The 20,540-nt window shown below is 33.6% G+C and overlaps 1 protein-coding gene and 1 pseudogene across 3 annotated transcripts in view; one reads left to right on the top strand and one right to left on the bottom strand.

The window, feature by feature from the left end:
- The window catches only part of CSMD3 (CUB and Sushi multiple domains 3), a 1,218,611-nt gene that overhangs the window by 45,816 nt on the left and 1,152,255 nt on the right, over positions 1 to 20,540 (top strand). The window lies entirely within an intron of this gene.
- Positions 15,100 to 15,781, bottom strand: LOC129487000 (large ribosomal subunit protein eL18-like; annotated as a pseudogene).

The following is a 20,540-nucleotide window of genomic DNA, read 5'->3' as shown; positions in this document are numbered from 1 at the left end:
TATTTAGGTGAGATGTGGGGATAACATGAGAAAATTACAGTAATGCATGTAGATTAGCTTTCCACACTTAGTAAGCACTACATTTTAGCAGCTGCATCTATATTGTTGCTAATCAGAATGCTTTTGCTTTGTTTCATTATCTTTCTCTTCCTTTTTACGTCCTCTTTTTTCCTTTCTTGTTCTTCATCCCCTTCTTATAGCAATCATTGTCATTTTTTCTTTCTAGATCCTCCTGTTAAATTCTTTCTCCTGCTTAAACTCCACATCCAGCTCTGTCCATTGCACCTTCTCACACATATTTAATTCTCTATTCATTCCCACATCTGACATCCATAGTGGGTCCTTATTTTATAATTCCAGGACCATTATGCAGAATTTTATGTTTTTATTAAATAAAACTTCAGATTTAATCAAGAGATCTATTTACTAATTAAAACATCCCTAAAAGTAGTTATAACTTGCCATAATTTCTTAATGCTATGCACTGTCACAGTTATGACATTACTGTTCTAATACAAATAATTACTTCTAAACCCAAGGAAGTCTGTTAGAAATGTATTCAAAATCTCATATACAAACTAATTATCCCATGTTACCATCATGGGAAACCAACAGGAGCATCTATACATATTTGATTTGCTTTTCTAATTACTACAATGTTTTATTATACTAAACAATTTGAGAAACACTTAGAATATCTGAATACCTGAAATGTGTGTAAGTAGTGCCTATTGTTAGTTCCTCCATCTAGGTCAACTTTTGTTTCACTTGAATATGGATCTTTCCTACCTAGTTTCTTAACCTTAATATTTGAAGATATTTTTGGTGAATCTATCTAACCATGTACATACTAAATTCACTTTATATAATTCTAATGGGATATGCGAGAGTTTGCCAGCATTTCTTTGCCAGTATTCTTTGCACCCACTTGCAGTTTCTATTTCTCCAGTGCCTTGTCAACTTCTGATAAATCAAGGTGCTTTCCCAGTGCTGTTGACAACATGAAGCATCTTCCTTCTGCCTCTCCAAAAATGAGCTTTTCTTATTGAGATAACAGTTAGAAATGTTATTTTGCAGGCGTAAGATGATTTCTTCTAAGGTTTTCAAGATGTAGGGTCTGAAATAGGTTCCAGATACTTTCCATGATACATTTTGAGAAATAAAAGTATGCTTAGAATAAATGTGTAAACTCATCAGAGGACAATGCCAAAAGACAGTGCCTATTTAAACACATCATTCATTCCTTCATTTAGTCACTTATTCGTGAAGAATTGTCAGTTCCTTTTTAAGTGTTAGACACTTGGCTGAACAGCTGTAAATATAAAAGATAATAAGAAAAAGCATTCCCTTGCTCATCTATTGATTTTACTGATCTTTAGAGGAGTGATATTTTCTGTAATTACAAAATACCATGAAAACTTCTGAAGGAGTTCACGATCTAGTGATGGAAGAAACAGAATAAACTAATTAATTGATTAATTTAAAATGTGATGTACTCTGTAATGAAGATAACCAGGAAGTCCAGTAAAATTATTCTGAAATTTTAGAAAATGTTCCACAGAGGAAATGTATACCTGGGTCCTAAAGTATAAAAATATTTCTTCAATTTAAGAAGTTAGGAGAGAAAATTCTACAGAAAGGAAACCTCCTGGGTCAGTGAAATACTGCATGGAGATTGCTTTGGCATTGATATGTTGGGTGTACAGGCTGGGGACAGTAACAGATTTGAAAGAAAAAGCAGATGTAAGATTCAGAGGATGGAAATAAATAAGCCCAGGGAACTTGACCTGTGTCTACCTCATGTACTGTCTCAAAAAAGTTCACTGTAAGTGGAAAGAACGGAGAGAATCTTATATTCCATAGTACTTGTGGAGTCATCTCATGTTTAGCAAGGTGACACTATCAGTCTAGGTTTTATAAAATAACCTGGGCAATAATACACACAATGCAGTATAACAAGGCAGTCAGGATAAAGAAAATAAAGCAGAAAATAATAGCAATAATGTCAGAAAGAATTCAGTTATTAAATACTATGAGTCAGTCACTATGCTAAATGCTATATAGTATCATTTAATATTCATAAGAATCCTTAAAGGTGGGCACTTTTACTGTGCTCACTTTTCAAAGAGGGAAGGGTAATCATTTGTCCCAAGACCATCTCAATTTTAGCATTAAAAATCCTGTGTGGGGAAACCCCTCAGTCCTGTATAAACTGAGATAGTTTGTCACTCTAGGTCTTGAATTGATTAAGTAATTCTCCCAGGATCAAACAGCTAGCATATGGTGAATCAGCCTGAATTTAAATTCAGACAATTTGACTTTGAAAACATGTGTGACCTTGGGCAAGTTACATAAACTTTTTACAATTTAGTTTCTTCAAGAGCAGAGTAAAGACAGTGTAAATTTCTACCCCAGAGATTGTTTTAATGATGACAATAAAATGATATGCATAGAAATGCTTTGGTCAATATATGGCACATCAAAAGTCTTCAATACATTAGCCACTTTTTTGTAATTGCACTAGTTTTATATGAATATTTTGTGGGAAAGATAAGAGAATAAATTGATGGTGGGGAATAAAAAGAGCAAACTGAGGGCTCAAGTTTTTTGTGGTTTTGTTTTTATTGTTGTTATTGTTTTTAGCTTTAGAGATTGGGTTGTAATTTTCCTAATTTAGGAAGAACATGAAGAGGATAAATTTCCTTATGAGAAATAATAAGGTTTGTGTTTAAAGCATTCAATTTAAAGTGCAAGAGAGTATTCCTTTTGTCCCGAATATGTGTTCTTGGTCTATTCTATGCTGTTAACAGTGGGAATTAGCCACAAGTGAGTAGATCTTCATCATACTGAGTCATGCAAACTGACTATGAATCCCAGTAGATATTTTATATTTTATTAAAAACTTTGTTGTAAGATGTCATTTTACATCTTGATTTATTTTTACAAATATTACCCAGTAATGAGGTAGAGGAAGAAAAAGAGAATAGAAAGAGTGTTTGCTATGTCCTCAAAAGCATCTGTAACTCAAAAACTTCCAGCGCTCCTACACTCATGTTTTAATTATTCCCATGGTGCCTTAGAGGCTCATGATAAACAGGTATTTTATTTGATTACCAAATTTGACTCAGTAGCTAATATCTGTTTGCTAAAAATATTTTTGAAATAGAAATCAATAAAGCTAAAATTGTGAAAGCACAATTCAAATAGCTGAAGATACCTTTTCTTAAAGGAATGGATGCTGGTAAATTAAGAACTTTAGCAACTGTAATAATGTAAATGTTTCTCTTCAGATTGAATTTTTTATGGGAATTTTTTAGCTTGGTAGTCTATTGTAAGAAATATAGCACAGATATTCAGTTCAATGTAACTACCATGTATGGTGACCAACTAAGTGCCAGACATTGGCTTAATTGCTGCAAACAAAAATTTTTTAAAAATTAAAGATGTCAGTCGAATTCAATCAAGTGGCTAAAAAAGATACTAAATAACTCCAATTTAATGGGCTACATGACAAATCAGATGTTCAAAGGTACAAAGCAAATTAATTATCTTCTGTTTTCAATTTTTTTTTCAGGAGATAGTACCACAATGTATTATTCATTCATCTACTCTAAATATCTGGTTTCTCTCCCTCATTTTCTCCCTCAAATTAATTAATATCCTATATCTCCATTGTATTCCATTGCCACTTTTTACTTCATGCTGGTAGTATTTTTCATGGGAACTATTATGTTTGTCTCTTGCCTCATCTTAATCCTACACATGAAATACAAATCTGATTATGGAATGTCCGCTATGTAAAATCTTATATTTTAGCTCTGTATTACCTATATACCTTAGCATAACATACAAAGATAATCAAATACTGGTTGAATGAGTAAATTAATGCATCCCTTTCTGGCCTATTCAGGCTTATCTTTAACTCTCTTCGAAACATAGCGGGATATCTAGTTCAACAGGACTAGATGAGTATGCCACAACATAATATGCTTCTGGTTCTTCTACCTGATACTGTTCTTCTGCCCAGTTACCCATTCAATTGTTCAACTATAGTATTAGGTGTCAAATTAAGAGTATTTAGATGAGAGGTGGGGATAACATGAGAAAATGACAGTAATACATTTAGATTAGTTTTCCTCACTTAGTAAGAACTATGTGTTAGCAGCTGCATCTATATTGTTGCTAATGGAAATGCTTTTGCTTTGTTTCATTATCTTTCTCTTCCTTTTTACTTCCTCTTCTTTTTTCCCTTCTTGTTCCTCATCCCCCTTTTCTGCCAATCATTGTCATGTTCTTTTTCTTTCTGGATCCTCCTTTTATATTCTTTCTTCTGCTTCTTCTGGATTCTCCTTTTAAATTCTGTCTATGTTTGCATTTTGAGGTCCTCTCCAACTTCCCATACATATTTTACTTCCTCTAAGAGGATTTAAAGTCCCCTTGTTTCTGCTGTTCTCTGCAACTATAAAATTTATCATGAATACCTCGAAAGTATGGATTTTATCTTATTTATCTTTGTTCCTTCATTGCCTCATGTGGTACTTGAAAGACAGTAGCTTCCTAATGTATATGCTGATTATTAAAGGCTTGTATAAAGTGGACAAGTGATGTAGAATTATTGCTGTATTCATAAAAGTCATTTATCAGCCTATTACATTTTACAATTTACAAAAAGCTTTGCAGACATTATCTCATTCCAGTCTCATTCATATGAGGTAACTTATTGTGATGGTAAGTATACTAAAATGATGGAAGAAATTTCTGTCTACATTCCTCCAATGCTGTTGGATCCTTAACAATGAAACCAGCAAGTATGTATGCAATTAATGAGTAAAAAATAACTTGAATTTTGCAATCTAAACCATCATTTCTTTTGTTTTGAATCTTTTTTAAGAGGCAACAGAATGGTCTTATATATAGGAACATTTCCAATTCAAAATGTCTCTTGGCTTTCTTGCTCAAAAAGATCATTTTCCCAGGTTTAGTTTTAAAAATCTGAAATGTTTTATAATGTATATGCGCTATATTGCCATTGCTGGAAGCTCTCTTCCTTCGTGCCACCCTTTCGTGTAAATTTTGGATCATATTTTCTTCTGCACAATGACTTTCTGATTTAGTGTGCTTGAGAAACATTTGAAGTAATAGTTTGCAATGAAATTTTTGGGCTTAATCCAAATTGATTGTTTTCGGTAAAACTAAGTGAGGCTCAGTAATCTTATTTAATAACCGCTGCAGTTTATTCTGATGTAGTGGTCTGTGGATCACATTTTTAAAAAGATTGGTGAATGTAGTCTAATTCCTATGATTGGTATTGAGTCCCCATTTGTTGCTTTGGGGGTTAAAATACCAGTATCTTTAGGCTTTGGCTTTCTTGCTTGTAAAATATGATTTTTAAAAAATACACAGAGAGAAAGAGAGAGAGAGAGAGAGAGAGATCAATTCTAACAGAATATGCCAGTATTGTGATAGCCAAAAAGAGTGCAGGGACGACTAAGTGTAAAAGCTCTTACTTATTAGATGTTTCCTATGTGCATGTAGTGATCTAAATTGTCTTCATGCATCAACTCAATTCATATTCAAAATCACCTTACTTAGTGACATATATTTTCGTCTTCATTTTAGAGAAAAGAAAGTGAGTCATAGAGAAAGCACATAATTTTCTCAGGAGCCCACAGCTTGTAAATGGTCAAAATGAGATTGAAATCCAGGAAGTCATCTTTACAGACATCTACTACCCCCACTCTTAAACACTATATTTGGATTCTGCCTACCAAAATAAAAAAGGCAAGGGAGGGAAGAGCTAAAGAGAATACTGGCACATCTTATCCTGCATTTCCATATATTTGGGCTTTTCCAAAACATTTCGTATTTTTGGCACAATATTTCTTAAACTGCAACTAAAATTCAAGGCTGTTTCAGAGGAACAGTAAGAATGATGTCACTAAAGATTTTCTACTATTTGACTATCTCAACTTTATATATTTAAAGGTCCATACAAATGTCTAAAAGAAAAACATGAATGTCCCCAAATAAAATTTAATGCATGTAAATAGATAATTTTCATATAAAAATGACCTCTAAATATGAGGAAAATGTTCAATTGAATTTTAATAAAAAGCAAATTAAAACCACAATGTGATAGCATCTTTTCTGAATTGTGTCTTAGTGTTTTCCAATTTCGTCTTTTCTCTCTCCATCCCTGCCATAAACTTTAAATATTATTGCTTCCCAAGTACCATCTTGGGTATTTATCTTTTCCTATGAGTTCTCTTAGGAGATTTTACCCTCTTCCATAGTTTTAAATAAATGTTGAAGAATCCACAAATTCAATCCCCAGCTCTGACATATTCCCTGAGGTGCAGACTTATATTTGACACTTTTGTTCCCACAAGAAAAGTCAATGCCAAAAAGTGTTAGTCAAAGCCATTATGTGAAGTCAGCATAAGGTTTATTCAGCACCTCTACTTGGTAATGTATTCCCAATCAGTGTTCAGACCTGGCACACCATTCAAGGTGCATGTATGGATTCAGTGAGCTTTGACACATTACATCATAACGACTAGCAAGATCTGTCTTTAATGTTTTAGGACATTGGCAAATCGTTTCATTTTTGTTTTTTTTTTATTGTGAATGATTGTGGTTTTTATTTGTCCAGAATGCTCATTTATTTTTCTTATTAGGGTATTAGGGTAAAGTTTTAAGGCTCTGAGAATACAAAGTTTGAAGAGACACAGTGAGGTTCATTTTGATCATGTCTGTTTTCAGTGCCTGCAGATCATCCAGGTAGGAATATGTACTAAGTAGTGATGTTAGGGTTTTAGGATTTTAGGGTTTTCAGAAAATTGGCTCCTGGTAATTGACTTTTGAATTATTTATTAGAGTTCAACAAGTTTCCCAAAATTAAATTGTTTGAACCAGATGAGCAGTTTTTTACAGCCTGATCACTCCTGTCTTTCATTATCATATTGCATTATCATTATGCATATTCTGGTTATTACGCTATTCACTAAACTTCAAAGCTGGGATTCTGCAAACTCAATTTATTCTTTGTCAGGTGACTTTCCACTGGGTTTCACAAGTAAGGGGTAGTAGAAAGCAGACAGAAAGAAAAAGGAGGAGAGAAAACCCTGGCATTTTCCTATGTTCCTGTGTTCTTGCTTTGTTTTTACTGGCAGTGAAGCTCCACTGTGGATTTTTATTTAATTCTCCAGATTCTGGTAGCACTTTTCAAAACAGCTTCCTTATGCCTTCTGAGATGTACTACAACGAGCTGAGTGATTCCCTATCTTTTGAGAACTGGGTCTCAGATCTTTGGGATCCTTTCAACGAACCTGTGCCTTTTAATAGACCCAAACCTTTGCCTTTGTTTCTCCAGCTCTAGAGATGGAAGCTGCTGTTATTTCCTATCTGATACCTCAGTGTTTCACTTTATTTATCCTTTAGCAGCTTCTAAACATATGTTCTTTCTGTTGAAACACTTAGTATGTTTTTTGTCTTCCTGTCTGGATCCTGACTGATACACTATATAGATTTCCATCTGAAATCTTCTTCAATAATGAATAGTGCTTTCTCTTACAGGAAACAGAATTCATTTATTAAACATATTTTGAGTGCCCTCCAAATGTCAGGCACTGAGTTAGGTGCTAGGGTTTCTAAGTGTTAAGATAAATAAAATATTTTCTCAAGAATACTTCAGTTAGTAGAGGAGAGAGAGAAGTCAATAATTATTATAGACTATGACACAAGATTCATATTTCACCTTTAAGGAGGGGACATGAGCTAAAGTATCAAGACATGTTTTTAAGTATTGTGGGAATTTGGGGTAAGAGATGAATATTAAGAGGTAAGATGAACACACCCTATAAATTTGTGTATTCCAGATTGTTTTCTAAAGTCTGTAAGAAATAATAATGTAGTTAATCTTAAATTGTATGCATTAGATAAGTTGCTTTAGCCACAGTTGGAGAATGTTTTGGTAGGGGGTACACTTGAAATCAAAGGGACCAAGGGAGAAGGTGTGGTCACCCAGCTGGTGGAGACAAGCAGCATTTGAATAAAGGAAACCAGAGTTGGAATAAAAAGGATGCAGATCCAGAATTACTGATAATAAAACACAGGGGTGATCAGCCTGTGAAAAACTGCCCCTCTGGTGCAAACAATTTAATTTCGAGAAACTTGCTGAACTGTAATAAATAATTCAAAAGTCAATTACCAGAATCCAATTTTCTGAAAACCCTAAAATCACTACTTAGTGCATATTACTACCTGGATGATCTGCAGGCACTGAAAATCGACATCATCAAAATGAACCTCATTGTGTCTCTACAAACTTTATATTCTCAGAGCCCTTATCTTTCTGAATGGTGCTCCTATCTTTATAGACAAGATGTGTCTGCTTTTTGCCTCTTTCCACTCAACCAGGCTCCTCAACTGTCTTTTTCAAATGTGCATCTCTCCATTTCCACTTCTACTAGGGATGCCTGTGTTAGACCCTACTGCTGTAATAAGAACTATGTTAGTAGAGATATGTGTGTCCCTTTTTGTTTCTTTGTTAAATCACTCTTTGATACTATGAAATATATCATTCTACAGCACAGATTTGCACAGGTAACTACCTTGCTCAATCCTCTTATTTTTTAAACTGATCCCATCCCTGCCCATTTCTCCACTTTCATGCAACAACTTTCCTAATTCCCCTACTCTTTTTCAGTACACAGCTACTTGAACTCCTTAAGACTTACGTTCTTTCATTTCTCCCTCTGTGCCTAAGTGCTATTCCCTCTCTGCAGTGTCCATTCCTCCTCCTCATCTTAACCCATGCTTAAACAGATTTTCTCATTTTCCTAAAAATTTATCGTCTGTGAAATTCTAGAGTGTTTAACAACTGTTTTATTTATTTATTACTTTTATTTATTTATTTATTTATTTTGAGACAGAGTCTCGTTCTGTTTCCCAGGCTGGAGTGCAGTGGCACGATCTCTGCTCACTGCAACCTCCGCTTGCCATGTTCAAGGGATACTCCTGCCTCAGCCTCCCAAGTAGCTGGGATTACAGGACTGGTCCACCACACCCGGCTAATTTTTGTATTTTTAGTAGAGATGGGGTTTCATCATGTTGTCCAGGCTGGTGTGGAACTCCTGACCTCAAGTGATCCTCTCACCTCAGACTCCCAAAGTGCTGGGATTACAGGTGTGAGCCACCATGCTATCACGCCTGGCCAACTGTTTTAAAATTCTTGTGCAGAAGTGACTAGTAACCATATGCTGAATAGAATCACAAAGTTTATGAGACTTCTAATGTAGACTCACAGGATTTCCTCATTCAAGATTACTCTCTAATTCTGCATTTTGCTAGGTGGTATTAATGTTCAGAAAAAAATTACTAAGTTAAAGTACCTTAATTATTCTATAATCCACTTAGTTATTTTTTACAAAAGTATTACAAAAATGAAAAAGAGAAAAATCACCACCCACCAAAACGATAAAGGACTAAAATGGATAACTACTAAAGAAGTATAAAAAACTAAAAACAAAAAAGACAGACTCATCACTTATTGTAAACTCAAATTAAATAAATGTTGGTAAAGCAAAACTGCAAGAAGATTTTTGATTAAGTTTTAAGTATTTAAAAATCATAGTAACTAATGCTAATGAGGATGCTGTGAAATTAACATTGTCTTAATTAAATATTTTTAGAAGCTTAGTAGGCACAACGTTTTTAAAGAATAATTTAGCAATACATACAAAATATCCTTACATACTTTAAAGAATTATAATTTTGTAAAAATAATTCCACATCTGGGACTCTAAGCAGATGTTCAGATATGCAGCCCAAAATGTTTTTTATGGTAATATCTATAAGAGTAAATGTTTTAAGCAGAAATTCTCAAGCAATATTGAGATATTTAAACAAATTTTGTTCAATTACCTGTAATTAGATATTAAACATGTTAACTTTTAGAGACGCTAATGTAAATAAAATAAACAAATATAAATCTGAATACACGATATAGTCATAAGAATTCCAAAGTTATGTATTTGTGAATGGGCAAACTAAAATAGAAATGAGTGTTTTAAAATAGTAGCATAGGTTATCTCTGTGTGGTGGGATTATGAGTTATTTTCTTTATGCTTTGTATACTGTATTTCCTAAATTTTTCACTTATGGCCTTTTTTATAAAATCATATTTTACCTCCTTTATTGAATTGGCCATTTGATTGTCTTATTAATGTGTTTCTTACCCTCCAAGGCCATGCAAGGGACATGTACCTTTTGTTTTCTTCATCGCTGTATCCCTAGAAACTACCATACCATGGGCATTAAAGTGCTTTGAATGTTTGCTTAATAAATAAAAAATTGGACAGCACATTAAAATGAGGTTTTTTTCTTCAAAAAAGGTAGATTTATTCCAATGAAGTTTAAGCTTTGGAGCCTTGCATTTGCTCAAGCCCTTCAAAAACTCTGAATGGACATTAGTAATCTTCTTTTTGCAATTTTGCATTCTTTTTCTTAGAGTGAGATCCCCAAAAGAATAAACTTCAGGCCTTTAAAAACCTAGATCTGTTTCTGCTTCTTGGATAATCTTTATTTTCATTAATTTCTTCTCCATATATAAATGCTTCATTTTTCAGAACCCCCTGTAATCCCCAAATATGCTATATAAATGATTTCCCCCACACCTTAATTATTCTATGACAATCATTTAATTTGTGTTTCTCTTTCCACTTGCACCTGCGAAACTATTTTAGCTTACCTGTAGTGATAAATTCATACCAGTTCTGTCAAATAAAGAAAAAAATCTTCTAAAATAATTCGACAACTTTATTGAAGAGAAACATCTATTTTTGAAGTCAAGAAACATTGTGCGAGCTTGGCATTTATATATGGAGACGGGATTTGGATCTATTCCTAGCTGAAAGAGCTGACTGCCTGGAAAAGGCCTGAGGGAAGAAGTGAGAAGCAGTCTTCTGAGGTTTGCCTTTTTCTCTTTCTTTTCTTTTTATTTTATTTTTTTCTTTTGGTTTATTTGTTTTCCTTCAGACTGCAGTACATCAAGACATGGTTTTCTGGCCACATGACATATTCTGAAAAGCATTTGGTCTCTGAGTGGCACATATCAAAGACAACATGAGAACATAAAGCATTCCGTGGGCAAAAGGGAACCTTCGTTTGGTGACATAAGTCAAAAATTAATTGCTTTAAATATCTATTTGCGCCGGGTGCGGTGGCTCACGCCTGTAATCCCAGCACTTTGGGAGGCCGAGGTGGGCGGATCACGAGGTCAGGAGATCGAGACCATCCTGGCTAACACGGTGAAATCCCGTCTCTACTAAAAATACAAAAAATTAGTCGGGCGTGGTGGCGGGCGCCTGTAGTCCCAGCTACTCAGGAGGCTGAGGCAGGAGAATGGCGCGAACCCGGGAGGTGGAGCTTGCAGTGAGCCGAGACTGCGCCACTGCACTCCGGCCTGGGTGACAGCGCAAGACTCCATCTCAAAAAAAAAAAAAGAAAAAGAAAAAAATCTATTTGCTTGAGAAACAGAATATAGGCATAGTTTAAAATCATTTTTGCGTTATTATGGAAGGTTATTGTTCAAGCAGTTTGGTTTTGAGTTTGGATGTGTTAGTAAATTGTGGTTGATGTTCATTGCCAGTCTCTGGGAAAGTGGCAGTATTTATTTATTTATCTGCAAGTTGTGGAAACATTAGTCTATATTCAGATCCATTTCAATAAAGGGCATTTACAGAGGTTCATGTTTTTCTAATTCTTTCTTTTTTTTCTAAATTAAAAAAAAAGGAAACACACATGCAGCTTTTATATGTAAATATTCCGGTAATATATTCAGGAAAATATCGTTCAGAGATAGGGAGTTTTCCACTATTGTTTTATTCATACCTTGGTTTGAAAAATTTTATGATGGGATGATAAGCAACTTGAAGTTAATTGAAAAGAAGTGTCCTGTTAAATTAGAATGTTATAAGATAAACCTGTGAAAGCAAAATTTTCAACAAAAGGTAAAATTACAACTCTAATGGAAATATCAAAATGAACATGTTAAGCAGTTTATTTACTCATTAATTAATGAGGGAACCCCACAGATGTTATAACTGGTTTAAAAAAAAGAACCTTTCAAAGAGCAGGCACAGTACAGATCATGAATATTGAAATGAATACGCAAATGGCGGCAAGTTTGCCTTTTTCTACAGTGAGGTGGGAAGTGAATTAAATAAACATCTACTGGACAGGATCAAATTTGCATGTGACAAGACAGGAATTAGTTTGCATTGCTATCAATTTTCCACAACTTGCAGAGCTGTAAGATAGCCTTCATAAAACAGGAATCTGATAAACAGGAAGGGTGTACTCTAGTGCAAAAATAATACATAGTTTCTATTTAATGATGCATATTTATAGATTTTCCTGCACATATAAGGCTATAGTCATTGTTTTCCGTTTTGTAGCTATAAGATAAATCTCAACTTTGTTCAAAGATTAAAAAGTACACAAATATTATATTATTAGATTAATTTCCAAGTAAAATAAAATGTTATTGAATTACAAAGGGGGCTGGAGAAGCTGAAGATATGAGATTTGCAGCCACATTCTTTTATAGCCACGTTCTTTCTATTTTTATTACTGATAACTTATCTGCTTAGGTGCTGGAGCTAAAAATTTGTGAGGTATTACTGACCAGTCCTTCTTTTTAGGCAACACATCCAACCTATCACTTAGTCCTCATGGTCTGCCTCCACTGTCTGTTTCAACCAGTTCACTTCATTTTTATTGCCTTCTTCCTAGAACAAATAAATTTGCAAAGGTTATGTGCCTTGTGGAATATTATTATATCTTCCTTACTGGAACTGTTGTATTTACTTTTATTTTATACTATTATGTTATCCAAAAAATACTCAGAATGTGTGTGTGTGTGTGTGTGTTAATTCTCAGAAAAATCCCTTTTTAGCAAGAGTTAATATGCAAGTTTTTTTTAATTCCATGCAAAAGACAATAATAGCATGGTTTGTTTACCCAAATGGGTTCGTGTTCATTATAATTTACTTCTCCTTTTGACTATACTAAAATATTCCTACTGTAGAAAATAAAAGACCCCTTTTCATTAACCCACTATTTCCCAGAGTAATGATTTTTAAAATGTAAATGAAGTGTTATTAGAATCTCACTTAAAACCTAATAATACATGGTTTTTCACAGAATGGAATCCAAACTTCTTGTCATGGACTACAAGCTCCTTCATGATCCCTTTCTATCTCCTCAATTTCATCTTGTAACATTGTGCTTTGAGGCATATTGCACTTCAATTCCTTTAAAGTAGGGTTTCTCAAGTTAGCTTCTTATAAAGAGCTGTCTTCTGCACTGATCAATGTTTAGCAATATTTCTAGCCTCTATCCACTAGATGCCAGTATTAATCACACACACACACACACACACACACACACACACACACTCTCTCTCTCTTCAGTGTGACAATCAAAATTGTTTTCAGCCATTGCCAAATTTCCCGTAGTGGGGAGTGGCAATATCTCCCCTAGCTGAGATCCACAGCATTAAAGCAGCAAACATTCTTGCACATGGATATTCTTATACAAATTTCCTCTACAAACAAGGCTCTTTTTAGGTTCGCTGCATGGCTGCCTCCTTCTCTTTGTACAAATTTCAACAAAACATCTCTTATTCTAAAATGCCTTTCTTGTCCACTATAACGTAAAACTACTATCTAGCCTATCCTCTGAGGATTAAATACTATTATTTTCTTTATATAACTTACCACAATATATAATTAAAATGTTTACTTATATAATATCTACCTCAACTAGACTGTATCTCTAAACAAGGAATATCAGTTTGGTTCACCATTTGGATAAGTTTGTTTCATTATCATATATTCAGGTCTTGGCATGGGACTGACACTGAGGAGGCATTAGATACGTATTTTTTGAGTAAGTGAATGCTAATTTGAGTTGAATTTCCCATTCATAATACAGGATCTTCACATTACACCATATTCAGAAGTTCACAAATGACTCACTGTGCTTAGCAAAATTGTGATACCAAGAATAAATGTCGTTCTAAGGGTTATGCCTATAGTAGAGAATGATGTTTTCTGTCTATGTTATATTATTATTATTAATCCCATAAAGGAACTTTTGGAGAAGCTAGAAAAATCTATGGAATTCTGTGTAATTAATTTAAAGAGCTGTAATCATTGTATCAGGCATATTTATTTGTGTATTTATTTTATTCCCTGAGTAGTTTATCCATTTAAATCCAAATTTATATGACCATTTTGAAAATCTTCCAAAAAAGCAATCTCACCGTTTTCAGGCATGCTCCTCAAGTTTATTTTTTAGAAAATATATTTTAATATTTTTTCGTCTAGGTGCTAGTTTGAAAGTATTGAATAAATAACTTTTGGCAGATAAATCATTACTCAACCCAATCTGCTACAATACTTTTGGGTTGAAAGCTTATTTATGCATAATGGTATTGAAACCCAATACAGATCTCAAAGCTAGTTAGCATGATTGAACTGAATTGCAGATGGTCCAACTCCACGTGTGGTGCTTTGCTAAAATTAGAGTTTCTATTGTTTGTAAAAATAAATATTTGCATGTTTTATAAATACCGTCTAACACAAACTCGTAGAAAAATTGAAATATGTACCTTCTTTGGATTAAAAATATAGCTCAAATGAACTAAAACTCAGCTTTCAGATAGCTGGCACATAAGGCAAAATCCTAGGAAAGCTCCCAATTTGCACTGTAATGTTAGTTCTCTAGATTTCACTTCTCACTTATCAGCATCTCCAAAAATTGATAAGAAATAGATAAATCGCTTTCAGATATTATTTTACAACTGGAATATTTTATTTATGTATATACTGAAATAATTTATTCTTTTCTGTATTTTAAAAAGAAAATGATGTTAATGAAGGTAAACTTTTTTTTTTCAGCATCTTATTTTTAATAAGAGGGTAGGATCCAGGGTTTGTTTTTGTTTCCTCGGCTTTAAAAAGAAAATTATGTTAATGAAGGTAAAACTTTTTTTTTCAGCATCTTATTTTTAATAAGAGGGTAGGATCCAGGGTTTGTTTTTGTTTCCTCGGCTTTAAAAAGAAAATTATGTTAATGAAGGTAAAACTTTTTTTTTTTCAGCATCTTATTTTTAATAAGAGGGTAGGACCCAGGGTGGTTTGTTTTTGTTTCCTCGGCTTGCCCTTCGGTCTGGGGCACGCTCGAACTTCCGGCTATTGGAGCGGATGTAGGGTTTGTAGGGTTTCCGGGGCCTTGCCAAATGCGGGTACACCCCTCCGCCCTTTCGAGGACCGGAGAGCCGGACGATGCCGCAGCCCTTGGGGGACTCCAGGGCCAGCTGGCCGAAAGTGAGGATCTTGCCCCGCGCCCCGCCCCACTCCCTACAAGATGTGTCTGCGGGCCCGGCTGGTCACGCGCAGCGCACACACCTTTAGTTTCGGCACCTCCTCAACCCGCACGTCATCAGTTATGGCCCCCACAACCACGGCTGTTTTGTTTTCCCGGCCAGGAAGCTTCATCTTCCGGATCACCCCGGAAAGGGACAGAGGTGGCCGGTTGTTGCGACTCATAAACAACCTCTTCAGCACAACCTGGTTGAATGTGGAGTTGGTTCCTTTGCCAGAAACCTGTACAGCTTGACCAACGGCCTCAGGTAGATATCCTGGCTCTTGGGCTCCTTGCGCCGAACCTTTCGGTCCTTGTTGTGGCGGGTGTCGACTCCCATGATGGCGCCTCCTGCCTGACCAGGTCTGGAAAGAGAGAGTGGTAAACTTTCTTTTGATGAGGATTAAAAAAAAATAGATATCAATGTTGTATTTTTTACATATTAGTTTATTTTGGACAGCAAATGCATAAATAATACGGAAAAGACAGAAGACAGCATTTGCCACCTACTGTTAAGTGTCTTGTACATTCCAACCCCTCACCTCGCAGTTTTTGAATGAACTGACAAATTTTCTACAAAATATATTTTTTGTTATTATTATTTGAATCAAAATATGAATTACTTAACAGTTCTTGAACATATATTTACTTTTAAATACCCTCTTATATAAGAAACATACCAAATTATTAAAGATATGTTTTAATATTTCATATTAAAGAAAAATTAATTATTAGAAATTTGTACATCAATCAAATAACTTTTATGCCTCAAAGGCTACTTGGAAGTATTTGTCTACTTCAGGAACCTACTTTTTTCATATATATATCCTGCCTTTAAAAATAATTAAATTTTATCTTCTATGTTCAAATGAACAAATTTATAAATGTCCAGATTCATGAAAGACATTGAGTCATCTTATTAAAACAATGAGCTTGAGTTCATCTTAAATAAGAAGATTTTGCTAGATCAAGTAGATTTTGTTTATATTTTAAAACTACATTTGCTTTATTTTCAAAGTAGTTTTAAATAAACTTAAGTGCTCTTACATAAATAAAATATATTAGAAAACCTTAAGTTTTACTTTAGCATTAGGTTATAATACTAATAATGCTGTACAAATTAATTAAGAACATGTTAAAATACAAATAAGATTTACTTCTTACCCAACAAAATAGCTTTCTTTATAAGATCTTGCTTATATGTATTTTCATTCTGGTAGAAAGAGTCAGATTGCCATCATTATTAGGACTACAGCTAGGCAAATATTACAACCACATTTGGAAGGATCTTTGCCATTTCGGTTGTGTGAAGATAACCAAATAATTGGATAAACATCACTCGATACTCCATACTGAGTATAACTCCCTACATATAACTTACTAAACTGTCAAAGTATGATTTTTAAAAAGTTAAATAACATTACCCCCACACAAGTATAGAATATACACAAGTTAAAATTTTATTTAACTCATCAGTGACTAAACCATCAAAGTGTTAAAACTGGTTCAGAATGTATTTAAGATGTTGAAAATGTATAGGTATCAAAGAAAAAATACTGAAATCAGATTGCAAGGATAGAAAACTGAGGCTAATGTCCTACAGGGCAATATAACAGTCACCTCTGAGGTTATCTTTTCTACTAGATGGAAAATAATTGTTTCCTTACCAGAAAAAAATCAAGAACAGATGATTTCATAGAGCCTGTGCTTTAATCATTTGCCAGTTGAGAAAGTAAAAGTTATATTCATATAGATAATTAAATCATCCTTGAGTGAGCATCTTAGACAGTGCTCCAATATGACATTAAAAGAACACAGCACCATTTTTGCCTAAAATTTTGGTAAAAAAATTAAAATATCATAAAAAAATTGATTATATAAGACTTCTGATACTTACTTCAAATTTTCTTTAAGTAATTATGAAAACCATTATTCTAGTTCCAAATTATCCTGGCTTGCTCTTACTTCATTTGTATGTTCTTCTAATTCTTATGTAGGTCATTTCTCTCATATTTTAATCTTACATAAGCTACTCGTATTTTATGTTGGCAGAATTTTAAAAAATCAAATCTTGCTAATACCAACTGCTGACTCTTCATCAATTAGCAAATTGTTCTGGGGAACAATCATTTTTCAATGGTCCCTCTTAGCTTCATTGCTAAGGAGGGTTCCATCTTTCAATGCTCTTCATAAAGTATTGATAGTTTCTCATTTTCCTCGGCATGACACGTGTGTGTGTGTGTGTGCGCGTGCACGCGTGTGTGTGTGTGTTTGTATTAAATAGTCTTTGGCTTTGAATCCATCTTGAAGTGTTTTCTACTGGCTGCCTCTGAACTCTGCCTACTCCTTTCAGTGGAAGGGGGAGAAATAACTTCTAAATTATAGTCTAAACTCAAAGTGAATTTTACATATTAAAAATATGCTCTTGGCAGACATTAGCACATAGTAGATACTCAGTATGTGTTTGCTAACTGACTGACAGCAATATGGACATCATTATATGTTATTAAGCCTGTTTTGTGGTGTAACAACTCTTTATTTTGTGAGCTATATTAGCAATGATTTGGGGAGCAAATTAGGATTTCCTTAGGCAGAATACCTCTTATCTAGTCCCATTATTCAGTGATGCTCCATTCTTAGAATGACATCGTTTTTCACCATTATCTTCAGATTGATTTTGTAGGTGAGGAAAAGCCATAGAGAAATTTTGGTAAACTTCTGTATATAACATAAAATTCTACCCTTTGTTTTTATGCAGGGTAATGTGATGGTCACAACTTTCAAATAAAAAGTTGTTTTATATATCAACTTGTAGAACGCTGTCTTCCAACTGTAAAAACAAACACAATGATAAGTGCTTGGCCACGGATAAAGGTATAGGCAGCATTAATCTTAAACTCATGCCAGATCCTCATGGTATTATGGTGTTCTTTTTATTGATTTTTTTTTTTTACTTTTTAACAACAAGGTGCATATGGCAGCGTACGCAAAGAATAATAGAATAAGTAGTAAGATCAGAAGGAGAGTTAAATAATTAAATCAACAACTCTTGCTGATTTATATTAGGAATGCTTTCAAATGCCCTCAATTCCTCCACAGCTGAGCTCAAAATATTATAAGTAATATCGATGTTGGATTTGAAAAACTGTGAAAATGTCTTACTCCAAAAATATGTATTTCACTAGGTTTCACTTGTCTGATACGCCTACTTTTAATGTGTTTATTCACATTTATTAAATATTAGTGTACGTGAAAGTAGGGTGACAGGTGAGGAATGCAAATTCGAACTTCTATATTTTTCACTATTTCCTAGCACCAACCTTCTTATCTGTAGAAAAAATTTAAGGAAGCTGAGGGTAAGAGTGCTGTGGTCTGAATAAGAATTCAAACTTGTCTCATTCATTAAAATAATATTTCAAAAACATGCAAGGAATATATGCCAATGTATTCTTCATATAGGTTTAAAATTTTTATTTTAAATCTTAACATTGCCACATATACTTTTCTTAATATCTTTCATAATCTAATCATCAGACTGTAATGTTTTTCAAATATATGTGTTTCTGTGTCTGTACCCATATGCTAAAGTGTGTATATCCCATTATTCTCTGCATTATTTACTTTACATAAGTACATTTTAATGTAAATATAGATAGATGATGATATTGAGATAAATGCACACATATCTAGATATTATATATCTAGATATATGTAGAGAGAGAGATATAAATTTGGAGATATTCCTCCTAATAGAAAAATATTTAATTGGACCTGAATTTTAGAGAGATATTCAGTTAAATTTTAATTCATCAACTCCCATTGTGGCTTCACAGAAATGAGATGTCACATAGTTCTTTCATATACATTTACTGAAATTGAGATATAAAGAATATGGACAACTCTCCCCAAAGGAGTAGTATAGATTACAGGCAACAATATATCATAGTGCGTATCTATTGGTCTGTGAGTCAGGTGACCTAGGCATAGTTTCAGCTCTTTAAGCAACTTCATGTGATGCCTTAGATACGTGATAAATACCCTAGGTTTTCGTATCTTTTAATGACTCAAAAGTGACAAATTCTAAGGTCCTTTCCCATTTTTCATGTTAGTAACATTGAAGGAAAATTATTAACCCAAAAAGGTAGACAAAATTTCAAAATACCAGTAAAGTTAATTAATAAACATCTTTATTTCATAAATAAATGTATATATGTGTATATATATAAATATATATACACATATAATGTAAGCTGAAAGTGTTGGACTGTGTGCATTTTTATACATATACATATTTAAGCAATTTTAATACATAAATGAAATTGAAATGGAAAAATATTGTGAGTGAGCCTGTGTAGTACCAATGGAGTAAAACAGGAATCAAAATAAAAAAGGCTTTGTGTGTGTGTGTGTCCATAAAATCAAATATAACATCACCAATTATTTTATTTTTAAATACGTCAATAGAAAAATTATTTTTTCAAGTAAGTAAATGCAAAGATTTTATTTTTTCCTGAGTGGTTTTGAGTACAGATTGAAGCAGGTGTTACATATGAAAGCACAGAATATAGGAATACCATCTGTGTGTGTCTAATTCTAGCCAAAATTTTTTCCTTTACTGTTGTTTAAGGATTAGAGAATTGGATTCTGCTTTAGAGTGGCGTTGGGACTAGTAGCTAATCCCGTTGAAGATTAAATGAAAATGCTAATTTTAAACAGTTAAGATTATTTTATGCCATTAGATAGATTTTACAGCGTAATACACTTCTAAATTTTTTACTTTTTAAAAACTGTGTATAAATGTATCTTTTCTATGCTTTTGGAATGGTATAAAATACAGCAATCATCTTACTTAACAATTGTGTGCCAACATCTATGAGGTTGTATAATTTGGGGGATAAGATCAGGGCTCCCCCTGCTGGCTGCATGCCTGCTTCATTTGCATTAAAAATCAGGGCCTAAAAAACTCAGGAAACACTAGAAATTTAGCAGAAGGGTAAGTTAAAATCCTCCAATTCAGCTTCTCATTTCATATATGTAGAAATTGAAGCCCAAAATATTAGTGGATTAATACTTGTATTCATCCCCTGTAGCTTCAATCATCTAAATTA

This window comes from Symphalangus syndactylus, chromosome 7 (assembly GCF_028878055.3).
Source record: "Symphalangus syndactylus isolate Jambi chromosome 7, NHGRI_mSymSyn1-v2.1_pri, whole genome shotgun sequence".
Classification (NCBI taxonomy): domain Eukaryota; kingdom Metazoa; phylum Chordata; class Mammalia; order Primates; family Hylobatidae; genus Symphalangus; species Symphalangus syndactylus.
Note: the sequence above shows the minus strand (reverse complement) of the source record. Positions and strands in the feature narration are given on the sequence as shown.